Here is a 21,968-nt window from a genome sequence, read left to right as displayed (position 1 = left end):
AAGACAACTTGCTTAATGGTATCAACTTGCCCAGCATCACAGGGACACAGACATTCCTGGGAAGAGGATCTTCCTATAACTTCCCTCTAATATAGGTTAGAGAAAGGCATTGCAGATTAAAAATCCTTCGGTAGTTTGGGGCTTCTAAGTGAGTTAGATATACAGTCAATGTTACTATGGACCTTAAGGTTTCAGAGAAGGGGAAATATGGAGCCTTGCCTAGGTTGGTTTGGAACTCTGTGTCCCTTATATGCTGTTTGAAGAATGTACTGGCCTGCTGATAACTCATGGAGAGGAAATGGAGTAGACAGCCCAGGTGATGATAGTTAGAGTTCCATAAAGGATTGTACCAATTACTTTGTTTCAAATGGCTTAATGGATGTAGAAATGTAGAGGCCTCCTTTAGCTCAAAAGAAGTTTAGCATGGTGGAAGTACTCCTCTGGACACTCTAGGAAACATAACTGCCCTAAAGCCAAAGGAATGGAAGATCACTCTATGTATTTAAAGCATAGGATTTGCTCAATTTTGTTCCCATTTATATGGCAAGAACACATTTATATGGCAAGAACACAAGAAGATCTTCTGGCAAAGGCCATGATTCTGGCTTTATGATAGTTGAGTTGCAGGTTATTCCCCACCCCCACCCCCACCCCCAATATTTAGCTAGAGAGGTTTATTGTGTCATCGGCATAACGCAGGATAGACATTTGTTTTTCTGCTAGCTGAATCCAGATTATCTAAGTAGCCCACTCCAGTATCTATGAATAGTATGCATCCTTGTCTGATATACTTACAGGTTGGAAAGGTGCTTGATAGATGACCTTGGGGATTGTATCTGACTTTTATGAATGTCATTTCATGGAGGGTGAGAATAAGAGATAGTAATTGTTGATTGATCTAAAAAGCATCCAGTTTTTCTCATACTTTTACTCAAGAGATGGAATCAAATGCAGACTTGAGATCTATGAACAGCTGCAAAGTGGAACATGTGGTTATATCTTAATTAAATGCTGAACCACTAGGCATGGTGATGAATCTGGCCTGTTTCTCCACAAGGATGTTTTATTGCTCAAGTGAGGCCATTCGTTTCTAATACAGATGATTGCCATAGGCAAATAACTTATATGCACCTTTAAAATATTATTTAATTGTATATTAAACAAAGCTGTAGGTGTAGAATTGTCCAACATGCCTTTCAATATTAATAATATTGAATTTAAATGCTGCAAGTGCATTTAAATGCTGCAAATGCAAATATGTTTTAATTAAATATATTGCCATCCTCCATTATTAGATAATCCTTTTATATACCCAGAAAAAATTACCTGTGATTTTCAAGCTGTAATTATCTCAAACTGTAAGTTTATCATGAAAATATGGGCCAAACTTTTACTTATATCCCAGCATTTCCAAATATGTCTTGCAGCATTTCATTCTGGATACAGAATTTTGACTATAAGAAGAACCAAGCCAATGCCATGTGGTCAAAAGGGTCAGATAGAAACTGTACCCAATCACTTGAATTCTACCAGGAAAAATAAGATGAATTATAGACCTATCGATAAAGCTAATAATCAAGTCTTCATCAGATATGCTATTAATTAATTTATAGTCCTCAATTTTAATTTGTGACTTCATAGCACTGTACTTGGCTTTGACAGCAGATTTACTCTGAAGAGGTCCATGTTCACCCTGCCTCGCTTCTCTCTCCAATATGTATGTGCATCAATTCTATTAAGATTATCCCATAGGAATTTTTGCAGATGCATTTTATATTGCTATCTGTCTATTAATCTTTCACAATAAAGGAAACTACTGCCTCCCATTTTTCCATTGTGTGTGCTGCTGCAAATTCATTAGAATCATTGTTATATCAGAGAAAGTAAAATGTTCTTAATATATTTAACTTCATTTCAGTTTGAAAACAACTTTTCCATATCATCCAATTATGAACAGAATTTTCCTTCAGAAGTGATTTGCTTAATAAATTAAATTCTGAGGTCCGTAAACTTCTGCTTTCTCCTATATTACTCATGGTTTATTCAATAGTACTCAAGCACAATAATTAGGAAGTAATATCACAGAGAAGGTTAAGAGAGTCCAAAAATATTTTCCCTTGGATAAATACTTATGAGATGCTGATCAAGTCCCTGTTCCTCAAAACCACTCATTTCAATGGGTCTTGAAGTTGCAGAGAACTAGGACAATCTCTTCAGATACTGTGATTTTCTGTAGATCACAATTGGAATGTATCACCATCCAGATGTTACTGAACCACTTGCACCACTGATTTTGCTCCATTTGTGAAGGGTGAGGCAAAACTGAAGGAGGAGAATTCAAGAAGGAGAATAGGCATATCATTATCTGCATAGCTACTGTACTTTCTCTTCCTTTAAAAAGGACTCTAAGTACATTGCTCATTGAATTATTATTGAGGTGAGCTTTCTAATCAGGAAGAGCCCTTGTGCTGCTACTGTGCATTGGCATGTTTACAAGGAAAGCAACAGAGGAAGTAGACCTACTGGCCACAGATAAACTAAGGTGAGCATCTCTTCTCCATTCTTCTGAATTCTTTGCGAAATCCCTGTCCTCCCATCCAATAAAAACTGTATAAATGAAAAGGGCCTGATTCAGCCTGGCGTTAATGGAACAGTCCAGAGTCGATATTGATGAGTACTTCTGTGTGGAAAGTTTACCCAGTACCACTATGGGATGGTGATGTGGAAGAGGTATGTCTATATTGCTTTTAGGAGCAGAGAGCATAAAAAGTTACTTCACTGTGGTTTCCAGGTACTTGAAATCATAAAAAGCAGCTCCGGTTTGCCCTTCCCATGCTATTTGCAAGGGCTGGAACGTGACCTTTTCTGATCCAGAAAGAAAGAAGATTCACCAGATGTAATACAGAAATGGAACTACTACAGATACACGAACTGATTCAGTCAGTGGTTGCACAAGATCCAGTTAGATTATTTACTAAAACAGCAAATGGTTGCATCTTCACTTAAAGCCAGGGTTATAAAAAGGCATTTATTTATATATGGCCCATTGGAAGACCTGAAAGACCAGGTTAGGAAGAAAATCTGTCTGTGTGGTTGCCAGGAGTCAAAAATGACTTGATGGCACATAATCAATCAATTTGTATATGGAATCCCAAGAAAGATAAAGAAGGATTTCAACCTTGACTATATGAATTCTAGTCAATTTAGGAGAAAAATACCACTATTCTGGAAAATTAGCTCCTCTAAAATTCTTTTCCAAAACTGCTTAGGAATGCACACTTTAGGGCAGTGTTGTCCAAACTTGGCCACTTAAGATGAGTGGACTTCAACTCCCAGAATTCCCCAGCCAGCATGGCTGGCTGGGGAATTCTGGGAGTTGAAGTCCACTCATCTTAAAGTGGCCAAGTCTGGACAACACTGCTTTAGGTGAACCAAAAGCTACACTCAGAGTTTGAATGGCATGTTGGGAATCACTCTTCATAAAGTAGATACAGGAGAAAGAAATGAAAAGTGCCAAAACAAAAACTAAATTTTATTTAATTTATACTTAAATGTAATTAAAATTAAACATTTAGTAACATTATTCTTTATTCAATTATTTAGTAATCCCCTTCTTGCAGTTAAAAACATACAGTTAAGTGACAACTTTTGCAAGAGCTCTGCAGCCATATCAAAGACTTTGGGTATTGCAAGTGGTCTTGGGGCTTCAGATGGTACACTGTTGACCTAGACAGAAGATGGCATATAAACAACAGGCCTACAGGATAAATCTCTTATCTAGAATTGCATACCTTTTGTCCCTGTTGCAGTTAAACAAAGCACTAGGAAGAAAAGAAACGAACAAATTCTACTTCGGGAGCATGATGCCCACCTAGGACTTGGAAAGATGCTCTGATTATAGGATTCTCCCCTGAGAGAAATCCAGTTGGCCTACATAGTGTCAACATTTAGAAAACCGAAAAACAAGCCTATTCGCTTAGGAGATGGTGAGGTAATGCTGCCCCAAGGCAAAAACATGGTTTTACATAGATGCTTGTTGTCAATGCATTTGTGGGCATATGTTTTTCTTGTGTGTCATAATTATTTTTCAGTGATGCTATTGTTCAGTGCTAATGTACTTTTTGTTGTTGTTGTTCAGTCGTTAAATCATGTCCGACTCTTCATGACCCCATATCGCACCAGGCCTTCCTGTCCTTCACTGCCTCCCTGAGTTTGCTCAGTTTCATGCTCATTGCTTCAGTGATGCTATCTAACCATCTCATCCTCTGCTGTCCTCTTCTCCTTTTGCCTTCAATCTTTCCCAGCATCAGGGTCTTTTCCAAAGAGTCCTCTCTTCACATTAGGTGACCAAAGTATCTGAGCTTGAGCTTCATTATCAATCCTTCCAATGAACAATCAGGGTTGATTTCCTTTAAGATTGACTGGTTTGACCTCCTGGCAGTCCAGGGGACTCTTAAGAGTCTTCTCCAGCACCGCAGTTCAAAGGCCTCAATTCTTCAGCGCTCAGCCTTCTTTATGGTCCACCTCTCACAGCCATACATTACTACTGGAAAAACCATAGCTTTGACTATGCGGATCTTTCTTGGCAAGGTGATTGTATAAAAATCACTGGATTATTTTAAGAGGAATGGCAACTAAAAATATACATACATACATACATACATACATACATACATACATACATACATACATACAATAACAACTACAGAAGCTATTTATCAATACCAGAATCAGGAGAGTAACCCTTCAAAATATATAAAATATATAAAGTGTAATTTTAATGTGACAGAGATGAAGGTGAGAATCCTATAAGGACAGGAAATGATCATATTGAATTGTATTTAATACATATATAAATACCATTCTGCTATTCCCTTTTGGGCTAAGTAGTGTTATGCAAATCTCAGGGAGTAAGAAATAATCAGCCAAAGAAATTAAAGGAATTATATAAGGAAAAGGAAAGGAAACATAGCTAAATGTAGTTTATATGAAAACAATTTGTTGTATCTCTCCATACTTTTCTATCCTGAACAAACCATCCTTGATTCTACTGCATCAGCACATTGCTTCTTACATTTTGTTATATCAACTTCTACTTCTTCTTTTGGAGGATCTCATAGACTTCATCCCATAATATCTTCCTTGGCTTTCCCTTTCCTCTTAACTTACAAGTAGTCCTCAACTAATGACCATAACTGGGACTGGGAACGCCATCGCTAAGCAACACAGCTGTAAAGTGAAAAATCATGTGACCACACAGACTTACAATGGCAGTTTTGGCAGTTCCAGTTGCAGTTGTTAAGTGAATCACATGCATTGTTAAGGGCAATGTCACATGACCGTGACTTGCAACTTCCTGCCGGCTTCCCCATTGACTTTGCTTGTTGGAATCTGGCAGTGAAAGTTGCAAATGGTGATTATGTGACTGGGGGATACTGCAAGTGTTGTAATTGTGCACCAGTTGCCAAGCACCTGAATCGCGATCACATGACCACAGGGAAGCTGCAACGACTGCAACTTTGAGAACTGGCCATAAATCTCCTTGTTCAGCACCATTGTAACTTCAAACAATCACTGAACAGTTGGTCACTAAGCAAGGACTACTTGTATTTCATTCTTTATATATTTGTTCTGCAATTCAATCTCATTCAGTCTCTCTGTATGACTAAATTACCTTCATGTACTTCTTCAGTACTGGTCACTCACTTTTATATTCAATCCACATTCATTCAGGACCCATGGATTCTTAATCCTATCTCTTTATATTTCAAGTCTCTTTTTAAGTACCATATTCCTACCATATTCAGCTTACTTTCATGTTTCTCCTGACATACCCAATTCTCAAGTCCATATAACAAAGAGGTCCGACTCATGCTCTTATGAACAGCCATTTTCACTTCTTTTGACAAATGTTCATTTCTTGCAATAGAAACATTATTGCAGCCAGCAACCAACCTCCAATTTCATATTTGCACAACACATCCAATAATTCAACCCTTTCATTTTAGCATATGTTTTCTCTGAATCAACAAATGTACAGCAAACTTTCTCACATTCATACATTTCTCAGTGTCCAGCTGAAGAGCAAAAATCTGGCCTGCACACCCCATGCTTGGCATAAAATCACATTGCACTTCATAAATTGTGCTCACTGTCAACTCTTGTACTCTTTTCAGTCAGAATTCTGCCAAGCACCCTCAGGCACACTTAACAAACTAATCTCCTGGTAGTTTTTTCATTCATTTTTGCTACATTTCCTTTGTATACAGAAACAATGATGGCATTCTTCCCATCATTGGGCATGCACACATATTATACAAGACATACTACCACTACATAAGCCAGCCACATTCGTATTTTAACATTTCTCCAGTTACACCATCCACACCTTCATTCTAAAAAAAATTTCAAAACTTTTACAGCATTTATGCCTTCCTTTTTTCAGTGTTTTTGGGACTCTAACATTTGTATCATTCATTTCAATTCTATTCTTTGACATATAACTACCATTCCCATACAACTCTTTTAAATAGCCCTTCCAGGTTTCCCTTCCTTCAATTTCATCCCAAATCATTCCATCATTTCACTTTCGTTTTAAATTCCATTCAATCTACTGGAGCTCCTAGTTTAGTCTTCTTTACCCATCAAAATTATTCACCAATTTCTCTGCCTCTTTTAATCTTAACAATTGCTCCATTTGGCTACATTCTTTACAACTATTTCTTTCTCAGCACATTATACAACATTTACCTCTCGTATTCATATTTTTGTAGCAATCATTCTTTCACACACATTTTTCTCACTCATAGCTCCTTTCACTTCATCATTCCACCAAGCATCCTTTTTCACTCTTCTCATTAGTGCAACTCCATACATTTCTGAGACTCTCTGTAACTTTTAAAAAATTATTATTATTCTGCTGTTTCCCATCCTGTTTCCTTATGTCCATTTTCCATTCCTTCTGTTGGGAGATTAATCTATCTTATAATACTTATTCGTTCAGAACTTGCATTTTCTCTTCCTGCAGTTATTCCACTGTTACTCTTTCACCTTGTTTACTTCTTTCCTTTTCTTTCATGTTCATTTTTCCTAGGGTATATTGTTGACACCACCAAAAACTGATTTGTCCCATATTCAGAACAAAACATCACCATTGTATCCTTCACTAAATCCTTTAATATTTCATCCTAAACAATCAAATTAGTCAAGTTTTAGATTTATATTCACTCCTTTTCCATGAGGATGAATGACTAGAGTTAGAATGAAACCACTTATTCAAAACAGACTTTCTAAGTTGATACTTACTATTCTTGAGTCTCTGAATGGTTCAATCACTTTTTTTGGAGTCTCTTATCTCTACCCATCCATTCACGTCACCTAACAGAATAATTCTTTCCCCTGGATTGCCTTCATTCAGTATATTGCACATTTTCCCCCAAAACTCATCTCTGATTCTTCCATTATCATCATTCACTGGAGCATATATGCAGCTGTCATTAAACTACTGATTTCTGCTTTCATTTGCACGCATAGCAACCTAGATGACTGTAATTTATACTTCCTTTTTTATTTTTTGTTTCAAAATGTACATTTAAAGTAAAAAGGATATACAAGAATGAAAAACAAAAGCAATCAGAAAAAGGGAAAAAAGAAAAAGGAATGAAAAGGCACAAAGGCATAATATTTATAGAGACTAGCTCATTTTTTAAACACAAGATTATACCTTGATCATGGGAAATATTACTGGTTAACTGTGTCAATAGAGAGTCAGCTCATATGTAGAGAACAAACATATTAGGCTGTAAATCTGGGGTTGCACTTTTTCCATCACAAAATAGTGTTTTTTAAAAAACACTTTCTTACATATGCTTTAGCCCCATCATTCATGATGAAGCCTACACTTTTACCTTTCTACATTTATTCATCAACTCTGCTCCACAAGATCAGACAACCTTCATTCAGATGTGTCACATCCTTGCTCTTTGTTTCACAGACACTCAACAGCTCTATCTAAAGTTCTTTCATTTCATTGGTTTACTCATGCATTTTATAATTTATTCCTCTTACATTCCAAGTCACCATCATAATTTATGCCACATATCATAAGTAGATGGGTGATTGATATTGACTTCTGCTGCCAATCATGGCTTTAGTTTTCACATAATGCTTTTTGTATCGTACAGTAAATATAGATTAGATTAACAGGCTTCAGTCATACCTGTGCCACATATAGCACTCCATGCGATTGGTAGTTTTGGCACAATTTGGCCAGTATGACAAAGTGCAACCACAGCCCAATTTTATCCCACATATGCTTGTACTATTCTATACAAGCTAGGATCTCTAATCTAGCAAGCCAACATATTGTTGCATATACCCTATCAGCTTCAAGAAACATGCATTGTACTGATTGACACTCAGGATGCCTGCATTTAATTAATTTAATACTATTTTAGTATTTTAAATGCTCTGGTCTTCATGTGTTACTTTTTGGTGTACCCCCTCCCTTTTGGGAAAAAAAACCTTACTAAATGAATGCATGTCTGCCATTTAGGTCAAAGAGCAACTCTGAATATAAAACCCAAACCTACAGTTTCTATAAAAACATTGTCACTGATTAATAAACAGTCTTGTGGAATTGACAATAAAAGCAGCCAAAATATCAGTCAAAAACAAAAATAAAGATAGCAGATAGTAAAAACACCATAGCTTTCAAAGCCATCCTCAAAAATTAGTGAAATGTGAATACTTTGAACTGTTTTCTAAGAAGACAACGTGGAAAAGGCTTGGTGGCCTCTTTTGGGAGAGGAAATGTCACAGAGCCCTGCTTAATGAAGAATTCCATTCTATAAAGTCTTTGTGCAGTTTTCATTTTTAATACATTCACTTCTATATATGACAAAAACAATCTGTAAACTATAACAGAGAGGGACTTTACTGAAGGTTTAAATAAACTGGTTACTGGATAAAAAGCTAGAACAACAAATGCAATCAATGCTGTAAGTCAAGCACAATTGCTGAACGTATTTGGAGAATTTCAGAATTGTGCTGTGCTTTGTATTCAAAATAATAGTGGACATGTCAAAATTTACCATTCCTACAAATAAATATACTACATCTTCAATAAATTCCCTCTCTGTTGCATTTTACAGTTTGTTTATATCTTATATAGAAGTTATTAAAAAACAAAACTTTGCAAGGATTTTATTAAAACCCTGTACACGCACAGATACATGCACACCATTTCCTGCATTCAAACTTACTTCTTTATACTTCTCTTATATCAGGCAAAGCAAATATCCTACCTTTAAAGAAGTTTCAACTTTATTCAGAACTTTTACTTTTTACTGATTGTTGGAAAGAGATAATATAAAGGGGCTCAGGACTATTATGTGTCCATCAGTCTATCCCTCAGCAGGATAACTCTCTGAAAATAGAACTGGATCAAATTTGGTGTTGGGGAAGAAGGCAGCATAAGAAAAAATGTTAGTGAAAATGGACTGGATCTGGCCAGGGGCCATGGAGAACAAAACATCCAGAAACAAATCACAATGGGAGAGGCAGATGGTCAACAGCTAGGAATGTTGCTGACACCTTCATTCTATGTCGCCTCCTGGTCATGTGACCTAAAGCATAGCTGTTATAAAGGAGATGGAAACAATTCTCCCCATACCTGTTTATTATTCTATTATGTTGCTGAAAAACTTGACAAATGCATTCTGGACAACATATACAAATATATGCTATTTTATTCTTGTGATATACTGGAGGTGAACCACAAAAAAGCAACATATTTTAAATATATTTCTTTTAACCTTGAATCTAGATAGAAATGGATGTATCTTCCAAAATATATTTTTTATTTCCCTCTGGACTGTTACTGCCAGAAGACTGACATTCTGTAGCAGTAGCTAAATTTACGTGGAGTTAGAGATGCTGGGGGTTTTCCCCCTATGAATTTGTTTGCAGATAATAATGGGCCTTTTTTTCCTCCTTTTTCTCAATTTTCTCTAGTGTGCACTCTCTCTTATTTTTTCTGAAAGAGGAATGGAGCTTTTCTGATACACTGAATATTTAAAGACTGAGAATTTGCAAGACGAAGCAAAGACTGCCTCCTGCGATAAGAGGAATTATTGTTGTGAAGAATTCCTTTAAGATTCAATCTTAATCATTTTGCTATTGAAATGGAAGAATAAAGTAATATGAGGTTTGAATAGACTTGATTAAAAAGAATAATTATTTTGCTTGGGTGAGTTAAATATATAAATTCATGGCGAGTTTGCATTCTCTTAGCATTCGCCTATTAGAAGAGTCCCACTTTTCAGTAATTAGGGGACTGGCTTTTAATAAAGAAGAGGACTCTTTTGTCTTCCAAGGTCCTTCTTTCTGTCTCTTATTCTTGATGATTGATGGTAAATCCTCACTGATGTCAGGTCCTGAGAGTTCACTATTCCAAATCTCAAGTCAGAAGTCATGTTGGGCAAGCTTGCAGTTTATGACAGTGAGCTCCCAGAATGTATCCTCAGGGCTCCATCTTCATGGGTAGTGGAGTACCAGAAACAAACTAACTTGACCTGGCCTCTGCTTTTGTGCTCAGTGCTATGCCCGACATTTATTTTGCATTTATATTTGTTTTAGTCATTTATTCTACCTTTCATTCATTTCAAACCTTTCCATTCAGGGCAATCCACATAACTTGCTTTCCATTTTTTTTTCACAGGAGAACAATTCAGTGAAATTCCCAAGCTAGGACGTGATGTTTACTAGGTAGCCAAGACTTGTGCATGAATGTGCTGTCTTGCATCATACAATGATTAGTCCACTGGTTGCAACTTTGCTGGCCTATGGTGTCAACAAGGGGGAGGGCAAAATCAGCAAGATGGCAGGCAGAGTGTTGTGATGCAAACTCCTGCAGGTGCCACTGTTGCTGCTTAAATTTCAGGGAAAGACACAATAAGGGACAGTCCTCTCATGGAGCTTTCCCAGCTCATAAAACAGGAACAATGAGAGAGGCTGGAAAATAATAAGAGATACATAACAGGGAAAAAAGTCCTCAAGAAACTTGATACAATAAAGCACAATAAAATGAATTCTAAAATACCATCAAAAGAAATTCTAAAGCACTCTAAAATGATGTTTCTCAGAAGAAGAAAACTTTCTCTCTGATCTGAGGAATAAGCCAACAACATACCAGAGTCCAACAATCTTGTTGCACTGGCAAAACCCCAAAGACGAAAGCCTAATGTCCAGCTGCATGGCAAAATTTGGAAATCTGTGAATTTCAAAATGCAGCTGCATTTTGAATTATGTATTGGTTCAGACTGGACAATTTAGACAATTCAGCCTTGTATGACACACAGACGTTTCTTTCCAATAATTCATCTAATGTTGTCACTTCAACATTGATATATATGTAGGTACCTCCATATACATCTTATGCTGAAGACGTTATATGCAATATAATTAACATTGGGTAAAAATCACTTAAGTAGTATGTGAAATGAAATTAAGATCACCCAAGGCAATGGCCTAGAAGAAATTAACTGTTTTATTCTTAATTAACGAATGCAAGACTAAGAGTGAAATCCTATGCCCACATTTCTGTAAATGAATTCCATTGATCTCAATGGAGCTTACTTCTCAGTAGAGATGCATAGGATTTCCTGTAACAGGTCAGTCCTATATTAGTCTACACATCCTAGCCAGTTAGTGCCATGGTTCTTACTATCAGGTACTATGAAATATAAAACTCCATGCTATGTACACATATGCTGGAAACTGAGTAAGCACATTCACATTTGGGCTGCAGCCTTAACTCAGTTACTTGGGAGTAAGTGTCACTATGTCTTAATTCTTAATAATCACACATAAAACCAAGCTATTAATTACTGTGTTTTTAAAATTCTCTTTTATTCTTTGCTTAAACTTAGTTGAAAAGTAACCACCTGGTTGAGGTGTTTGTGTGTTTTGGCAAGGGTAACATAAGGTAGATATGACGTGTCCTCCCTTGCAAAGAATATCCCTGAATGGAAGTCATTTTTATTTGAAGTGCTGATTTATCCATCTAGGGACCCATTTTTTTTTCATAAACACAAAAAGAACAGGAATCTGAAACACCACTGTATGCTCCGAAGGCACCGGAAAAGTAGACCCCCACCAAAGGCAAAGTGAGGCTAGCAAAATAATAGGCAATAGACGTGAGTTACTGTAAAGGGCGCATCAACCATTTTGAGAGCATTTAATCAGCACTCTCGCAAAATGGCAATGATTTTTTTAAAAGAATAATTTTTATTGAACTTTTTAACCAATACAGTTAATGAAACAAGCAGTAGAAGTAATAATATACATAAGAATAGGTAAAGAAAAAACTAAAACAGTTCATTTAATCTATTGTTAAGCAAGTTATATACCTAACACAACTGATTTGAAACAGTTTTTATAAACATGGTATTGCTTTGATATTGCAGAAAAGTACTGATTTTTCCACAATTTTAATGTCTTTTTTTCTTTTTCCTTTTTTCTTCTATTTTTCTTTCTTGTTGTTTTTCTTTTCTTTCCTTCTTCCTTCTTTACTTTGAACAAAATGCCTCCCTTGATGGGCACAGCGAATCCCCACACGCTTATTTATCAGAAGGCAAACTATTGAGGCTGCTCCCCTCTGGACCTCTAACTCCTTGCCACTGCCCCACCCCGGCAAAGTTCTCTTGACACCTTAGTTTTTTCATTTTCATTTTTGTTTTTTTCATTTTTCTGGGTCGGTGGGTGCAACCAGAGGACTGACCCACATCCACCCCTATTTTCTACTTTTTATAAATGCAAGCAGAATCCATGTGGGAGGCATTCTAAGAAAGAAAGAAAGAAAGAAAGAAAGAAAGAAAGAAAGAAAGAAAGAAAGAAAGAAAGAAAGAAATGCTGGAAGCTAGAACCTGCCATTGCAGCATGCCTGACTGCTTTTTAATCCTTTTCCCAACACTGACAGGTTAATAGATCTAACAATACATACCTCTTCCCAGTCCCCACAAAGTGATGCTGAGATGCAGGATATTCCATGGATAAATCATGTTGCAAACCATTTACTTCATTTAGAACAGCATGCTGGCTGGGTAATTCTGGGAGCTGAAGTCCACACATCTTAAAGTTGCCAAGTTTGTAAAACACTGATTTAGAAGTTTTAGTGTGGGACCTGAATGGGCTTCATTTCTACTTGCTTCAGCATATGGAATAGTTTGTGTCCATACTGGGGAAAAGTCATCTGAGAGCACAAATAATATTTACCACTTTACTACTCTGAGAAAGGAAAATAAAGTAATAATGCATAACATAGCAATTAGCTACCTTTGATATTATATACTATAGAATATAAATTCTAAGCCTTAAATTTCAGTCTAATCCCACCCCAATATATGCATAGTCTAAACTGGGTACAATTTAGAGCAAAGCAGTAGAGAGAAGAGAAGCCTTCTCTGGGTTTGTGTAAGTGTGTGCCTGAATGCATACGCACAGGCAGATACGCACAGGCACATTCTTCTTATGTTTTACTGAGAGTTGGCTACCCCAACTTCTGGTCAGGTCTGTACCCAGAGAAGAATACTTATTTCAGGGTGTCTGCCAAAAACAGTTTCAGAGGCTGAGGGTGCTCCCTTCCAAGATCCTCCTTTATCATAAGAAACCCCAGCAGGGTTTTGTGTTGAAACTATGGATCTACTCTTGATCAGAGGATCCCACAAGTGTGTGTTTGCAGCACAGGCCCACCTGCTGCTTAACTGCTAGCCTTGCTTTCCAAGAAAGCCAGCTTTCAAGAGTGGCTGATGCAATAACGAAATGGTTGATGAATTCTCTTTTAACTATGATCCCCTGACAACCTAATTATTAAAAAATAAATAAGGCGGAGCACACAACCTTGTGGATGCAGCAGAAGTATCCTCAGGTACGTTGGTATCCATAGATATCATAGTGCCCATCACAGGAATAGTGGGCTACAGTATCTCCAACACTACACACACATAAGCATCACTGCCTTCAAAGAAATCCAGCTTCCATACAACAACAGCACAAAACTCTGTATTTTAGTGGAAATCCTCTTCCACCAAAAGGTTTAAATATTTTGTCCATGATGGTAAAATAAAATACACAAGTTCTCATTTGTCAGTTCAGTTTTTATAGCAAATTGGCATAAGAAATATAAACACATTCATAGAAACTCTCTCAAACACACACACAGATAATATCTGAGTGATCAGATAATTCCATGACTGAAGCCAACCAGTGCATCAGTTACTATCACTATCAACAAAGACTCCTTTTTGTCTTTGCAAAGAACACAGCAGTAATAACAGCACCATCACAAAAGTGCTGGTTTGAATTCAGTGGTACTCATCTAACATGTTTCAAAGGAAAAAGATGATGTTTTGAATGCTCTAATCTTACAGAATTGTTTTGTGGCTCATTCCTATGCAGGCTTGGAAGCTCATCACCCCTGGATCAATATGCCCTTCTTTGGGCTTTACTTCCAAGTAAAGGTACAAAGAACTTCAGTCCGCTTGTAAAACCTACTTGGCATCCTAAACATAAAATATAAAAATTCCCAGTCACATTATGTGAAGACAGGATAATGTGGTTATTGTCACTAAGGAGACTACTTTCTTGTGACTCAAATACTCTGCATTTTTCTCTAGTGTTCCAGATGTATAGCAGTACACTGCTTGTGGGGTTTATGGACAAGCAAAGAGTGAGAGAGAAAAGTTAAGCTTAACAGGACCTCAAGAAGCTGAACATAACTACTTCAGGCTAAGAAGAGCCAGCCCACACCTTGGACAGATTGTTTCTTGCTATTTCTAAAGTCAGTACTACCACTGCCAGTCCTGTGTAGCGTAGATAGGGGAAAAGGCTGCAACCTTTTCATAGATTCCCTCACCCGCTGCAAGAGGCCAAAGCAAAGATAGACTGAGAGTGGCAGAAAGAGGAAAAAACTGACTGAAGAAGGTGAGCTCCTCTGTTCCTCTCCCAAGCCGTTTAGGCAACCAACCACAATCCCTTGCTAGCTATGTCTTGAGAACGAAGATTTCCTCTGAAGAATAGGGCTGGATTGAATTGGCTTGGCAGCTAAAATACTTGATGGTAAAATGGTGGGGATGGAGAGGCTATGTTCATACAAGATTCTAACCTATTATGGTGATTTGTTTGGGTTAGGCTTAATGTGCTGTGCGAAGCTGACTACAATATTGTGATTTCTAAACCATGACTTGTGATTTTAAGTGTTTGGCAAACCCAGTCATTTGTGATTTATTTAATAAATAAATAATGGGAGAGGCCAAGTCCTGAAGCACGAGATCCTCATTCTACTATCGTCTTTAATATTCAGAAATATTGTCATTATAACTCAATACCTAGGACAGCCTTAATTGGATCTCAAAATAAAGCAATAAAAAGAAAAGCTTTCCTGATTGAGTGTTGAGTAGACGTATCATCTGTATGTGTCTCCTTGTTGTATACATTATACCTTCAAGCCCAATTGTGTATGACATGGCTCAACATAGTTGCTGCAGGCAGAGAATCATGAACCCAAGAGAGTGCTGCATTGCACAGAAGGAACAGATTATAGCCTCCCTCTTGCCTTTCCCTCTTGCCTAAGAGCTGTATATGTTGCGACAGGCTTTGACTGGAGGCCAGGATGGTCAAAGATTTCATTCCCTTCACACTTTGAAACAAGCTCACCCCATTTGCACTTCCCAGTTTAATTCGGAATCAGAATGCTGTTCTCTTTTGAATAATGCATTTCTCCAAATCTGGACATGCAGTTCTCAACTCAAAAGCAAAAAGCACAAAATCTACTCTTTTAGGACACAACACAGACAACTCGGTATGTTTTCAACTGTAATTGCACTGTTTTGGGTTTTTTTTGGCAGCATTGAGTACCATTCGATGGCATAAAAGGATATATCAAATTTATTTAGCATAATTAACAAATGAATTTACACATTAAAAATATTCACATGTTGGTGATTGAGGGCAGATCAAATTACAGACACATGTTTGTAAAACTGACATAATTTAGAGTGATCTATCTCATTGATGTCTGCAGGAACATCAGGGGCAAAACATGTGTCAAGACCACAATGTCAGCCCTGTGACTTAGCTATTGTTACCAGATGTTTTACTGATGGATTGATTGATTGTCTCTGCAGCTAACTGGAAAAACTCATGGCATTAGAGAGAAATGTATGTTAAAGATCTATTATTCCTAGATTAATCAGATATGCATAACTGTTGCCATATACGAAGCACACACATATAAATGTGTTATAATGAATTATACTGCAGCTAAACTTTTGAAAATTTGATAGGTCTATTTCTTTCCATTAAATATTGAGCCATTTAAAAATACATAATACAATATTATCACAGTATACCATCTTAATAATCCTAATTCTCATCATTTGATATTGTCTGTTTGCATCTCCTTTGTAGCTTCCTTCTTTAGTATGAAACTAAAATAACATGTCTCCTTTAATGTCAAAATTCCACCTTTGTTTAGATTGTAAAACCTCAGGTCATCAAATCTGAAAGCCTAAATTTTAGCTCCAGCCACTCAGAGAAATTCAACATAGAAGAACATGAAGCAGATTTTGAGGGTTTTGCTGTTGTTAAATTAGATATTGGTTAGTTAGGGTTGCTTTGTCTCATTTTGCTTTCCAATATTTTATAACGTTGTTCAACTTGAAGGGGGAGTGAGATTGCTTTTTTTCTTTTAATTCAGCTTTAGCAAAAATGATAACACCAGCATTTCTTATGCTCCAGACTATAAATGGCAGAAAGATTCTTGATACTTGTGGGTTGAGACACATTATATTATGTTGTGATACATTCTGTCAGATCTCACCTGCTTTAATCAGTTACAGTGTATTTTCTAAAAATCCCACAGGAAGCAAGAAATGAACAGAGAATATGGAAGCTTTGAAAGGACTAACATTAAAACCTTTGGGAGAGTAAAAACTTGCCAGTAACTATTCTCTTGTACTTTATAACTTGCTATGCACACTAATAAAGATAATGTCAGATTTTAATGTTTATAGCCAGTGGGGCTATTACAATATAAATCTTTCTCACACAGATAATATGCACACACTAGTTAATCCAAACAGATTAACAAATAAAGCCTTAGAAATGCAGGACATCAACATCTATATTATTATTATTATTATTATTATTATTATTATTATTATTATTATTACTACATTCCCGATTGCACACTAGCAACAATGTAAACTACAATTCAGGTCAAGACTGACATATTTCAACAGATTTTACGTGATATTTGGTACTGTGGGATTCACCAATAAGAGTCTGGCAGGAGAGTCGGCTTCCTTGGGGCTTGGAGACAGAGGGCTTCTCTTTCCCTTGTGCAATCCTAAAATAACAACAACAAAATGGACATAAAAAGCTACAAACATTTGGACAACCCCTAATCCTTTGCTGAAGGTGTCTTCCCATATGAGTACCCAGTAGAATATTTTTCTCCCATTGTCAACTTTTGGAAACCAGAATTTCATATGTCATGATCATCACCAGATTTGAGCATCATTGCCATTCCAGAGAGATGTGTCAAGTGGGGAGCAGGCACGTGGAGTTGTAATTTCTAATTTGATTCATCTGTTAAAGGCTGTAGTGTGACAGATCTCAGTCATTAAATCATTATATTTACAGGGTTGTCATAAGGATAAAATCGGAGGAGCTAGTGTTGAATATGTCACCTAGAACCTCTGGAGGAAAGTGGGATATAAATCTGATAAATTGTCATCATCTTCATCTGCATGTGAGTTAACAATGAGATATGCAATCTGGTATCCTAGACGTATTTTGAAATTTCATTTCCTTTAGCTATTGTAGAAATTATAGTCCAAAAAACTGGAAGGCACTACATTTCCTGCAAATGGGTTAACTGGTATTTTCTATAAGAAATTCACATGCTTAGGAAATATTGTCCATTTAGTTGATTTGCTTCATTTAGATTTTAGAAAAAATGTATTCTGTAAAAAAATAATACTGTTAGCTGCTAGTCACAATAGTTGCCTCTGTCTGCAACCAGTGATGCCCCATCTCTCCTTGAGACCTGTTCTTTTCCAGCTTGGGCAAGAGCCAGCTACGCTTTGTTCAAACTTTGTTCAGCCTGAAAATCAGCTGGATTGATGGCGTAGGCCTGAGGACAAGGCATCTATTGGATAACTGGCTCAGGAGCTGGCACCCAAACAGCGGCTATGGCCTGAGGGGGCCCGAAGGAGACCGGGTGGTTCGATCCCAGGCAGAGTGTTGGGGGCCCCCAGTGGATGACAGTTGGGCCTCCCTCCCTAGTGTGAGAGACAGGGAGGGGAGTCCAAGGATGTTTGAGTGTGTGGGTGAGTATGTGCATGTGTGTGAGTGAGGATACTCATCCATGGATTTGGGACCAAAATGGCATTGGTCGCACTCATGGATGATCTCTGGCAGGAGTGGAAGGGGGGTAGTCCATGCATCCTTGCTCTTCATGACCTCTCAGCACCTTTCGATACCATCGACCATAATATCCTTTTGGGCCGAGTTGGGGAGTTGGGAGTGGGCAGCACAGTTTTGTGCCAGTTCTCTTCCTTCCTCCAAGGTTGATCCCAATTGGTGTTGATTGGGAGCGAGAGGTCCAGCCCATGGCCCCTCCATTGTGGGGTGCCACAGGGTTCAGTACTCTCTCCACTCCTTTTTAACATCTACTGTACATGAAACCACTGGGTGAGATCATCCATCTCCATGGGATGAAGTATCATCAATACGCAGATAATACCCAGTTATACATCTCCATCCCAGGTTACCTGAGTATGCCGTGACCTCCCTTTTGCGGTGCCTGGAGGCTATGAGGGTCTGGATGGGGTGCAACAGGCTTCAGCTGAACCCTGGTAAGATGGAGTGGCTATGGATTGGAGGCCCCTCTGTATCCAGGTCTTTACCATCTTTGGTTTTGGACAGGGTTGCACTGCCCCAGACAGACCTGGTACGTAATCTGGGGTTCCTCCTGGACTCACGACTCCTGCTTGAGGAGCAGGTGGCAGTCATGGCCAGGAGGGCCTTTGCCCACCTTCATGTGGTGCACCACTTACGCCCTTTCCTGGATCAGGTGGCTCTACAGTCAGTCACTCACACCCTGGTTATCTTTCAGTCAGACTACTGCAATGTGCTCTACATGGGGCTACCCTTGAAGCATATCCGGAAGCTACAGCTGGTTCAAAATGTGGCCATGTGGACAATCTTGGGTGCCCCAAAGATGGCACATATAACACCTTTGCTGCAGGAGCTGCATTGGGTGCCAGTTTCTTTCCGGGTCCAATTCAAGGTGTTGGTTATCACCTTTAAAGCCCTACATGGCATGGGTCCAGGTTACCTGAGGGACCATCTCATCCCCATCACATTAACCCATCCCACCTGGTCAAGGCATGTTGTAAACCCTGTCGGCGAGAGAATGTCATCTGGCAGGACCCAGGAGGAGAGCCTTCTCTGCCATTGCCCCCGCCCTTTGGAATATTCTCTCCCCAGCTGTGTGGTGGGCCCCCACCCTCCCAGTTTTTCAGAAAGGACTTAAGACCTGGCTCTGTCAGCTTCCATGGGGCAACAAGAGTTGTAATCAATCCTGGGGGTGGCTGGTACCCTGATGACACTCCCCAAGTTGTTCGCCAATTTTATCATTCCTTGGAATTTATTACTTATTTAAGATTGTTTTATATTGTATTTTAATTGATTGTATCTCTTCTGTAAACTGCCCAGAGTCACTTTTTAATGAGAAGGTGGCAACAAATTTGATATATATATAAAATAAAAAATAAAAACCTATTTCTTGAACCAGGCCAACCACTTCTCTGCCCAGACACTGAACACTGAGGGTGGATTCACTTCTTTTATAATCATGGCCACAAGAAAGGGATGGCCATTTACTACGTGGAGTCCTTGGGGTTCTCTGAGCTTGGTTGTTTTCTTGCAGATGTTTTGTTACCTGGCTAGGTAACATCCTCAGTGCTAGAGAACCCCGAGGACTCCATCGTTCGACCCTGACCTATATATATTCTCTTCTATCATTTACTATGTGCCTCTTTTTGATCCTGACATGTTGGCAGGGATGTTACTACTATCACTCCACATAGACCAGACATTATACTCCATTGACTAGTTGAATGGCTCTGGCAATATAATAAATGCACATACATTTTACAGGTGTTTGAACATTATTACAATCAGTTGTCTTGCAGGTTTAGTTGAATGAATACCATTATTCAACAGTGTCCCATAATTCAGCTTACATTGCTCTGAGGACAGCTCATTGAAAACTGCAGCAAATCTGCAACAAAGATAAGAAAAAGACCTAATTCCAGCTTTTCCTGGGTAAATACTTAGCTTCCACTCTGTACTTCATGAGGAGAATCTTATGCCATCCACTATGAAAGGCTTGGCATGCCTCCTGATAGAAGAAAACAATGTCCTGCCTTCTATTTTCCCAGAAGTGTTCAAGTTTTTAACTATTCTGGTGACAGTAGCAAAAGCAGTAAGGATTTTCTCAAATAAAAACATCAAAAATTATTTGAGACCAAAGTGTCTCAAGAACACCCCTCTGGGCTTGCCATATTGAGTGTTGAAAATGAGATAGCTGGATGGTTTTGTGAATGCAGTTGTACAAATGAACATGTTGCCATGTTTGTTTAATAATGAGAAAAATGCTCTCCTTCTGTCTTGGCTGTTTATATTCCTCGGATTTCATCTCATCTGTTGAGTGCCACTGTCTCAGTGGAACTGCAGATCTGTGACAAGAGTCAACATTCACAGGCCCCAGCCAACCATGACAATGCACATCTCTTGGTTTCCCAAAACCAAGAGAAACTGGTTTTTCTGCAAATTAAATGTTTTCTGACATTATAATTTTGGGGTGGGTGCCCATCTTCATGGCTTGCCTTGAGATCCAGAATGCTCTACTTATACCTCTGCTTGGTATCAGCCCTAATATCTTTTTGTATCACGTGAAAAGCTTTTCACTTAACCAGGGTTTTAGATTTTCTATTTCTATTTTAGATGTGTGATTGTAACTTAACATGACTCAGGCCATTCCTAGTTTATCTTACTCTGGTATTTCTTCCATTGTTTTTATTTGTTATTTACTCTGGGAGCCTTTTGGCTAAAATATGGAATAAAAATACAACAGCATCAACAAATATAACAGTTACCAGATGGATGGATGGATCCATGGATCACTTACAAATAAAAAATGTGTAAATATTTAAGGTGGCATAAGACCCTTTGTTGTTTTAACAACAAAATGTTGTAAATATCTAAAGAATAAAAAAAGACTTAATGATTGTAGTTCATTGGATTACTCCTTTCTTCATATAATAAATTTAATTATATTGACAGCACAATCCTATACATGTAGTAAGTCCAATTGATTCCAAATAAATGTGTATAGGAGTATACCCCCGGCTGTAATCCTTTATCCACTTATCTAGGAGGAAGTGAATTTAAACTAGCATTTTAAATGGAAAATATTCTCCATTTCTGCCATGCACTGAATGAACAGAAAATCAGAGCTGCAGTATTGTGTGTGTTAGTTCTTCCCACTGCTGTCCAATAGGACATACCCTTGAGAAATGTCTATTTGACATTTGTTGGAAAGAGTTCTCTGTGCAAAAAGCTTAGATATGTGATATGTATCTCTGTCTAATCAGGATTCTTTTTTTCCATGTCAAAGCTCTCTGTAGGGGGCATAGAGATGGTATGCATAGACCACAGCTATTCTGTATGGCTCTGCTATAACCTCCAATGAAGTGGATTGTGTCAACCACCCTCAAGCAAATACTCATGGGCTGAGTCCATATCTGTATTCTATCTTGACAACTGGTTCATAAATTTTCCTGTAAAACACATCCATTACCTCAGCCCAGAGTATAACTTTAAATCAGCTAATGTTC

The 21,968-nt window shown here is 37.9% G+C and overlaps 1 long non-coding RNA gene across 1 annotated transcript in view; it reads left to right on the top strand.

Moving 5' to 3' along the window:
• LOC148214253 (uncharacterized) overlaps positions 1-21,279 on the top strand; it is a 133,586-nt gene extending 112,307 nt beyond the window's left edge. Inside the window, exons 11-12 of the long non-coding RNA XR_015798576.1 lie at positions 3,810-3,991; positions 10,015-21,279. This is a non-coding gene — a long non-coding RNA (uncharacterized LOC148214253). The remainder of the gene's footprint in view (positions 1-3,809; positions 3,992-10,014) is intronic.
• The last annotated feature ends 689 nt before the right edge of the window (positions 21,280-21,968 follow it).

Source organism: Python bivittatus, unplaced genomic scaffold, assembly GCF_059951505.1.
Source record: "Python bivittatus isolate LINGU-HERP-01145 unplaced genomic scaffold, Pbiv_v1 ctg000700_np1212, whole genome shotgun sequence".
Lineage (NCBI taxonomy): Eukaryota > Metazoa > Chordata > Lepidosauria > Squamata > Pythonidae > Python > Python bivittatus.
Note: the sequence above shows the minus strand (reverse complement) of the source record. Positions and strands in the feature narration are given on the sequence as shown.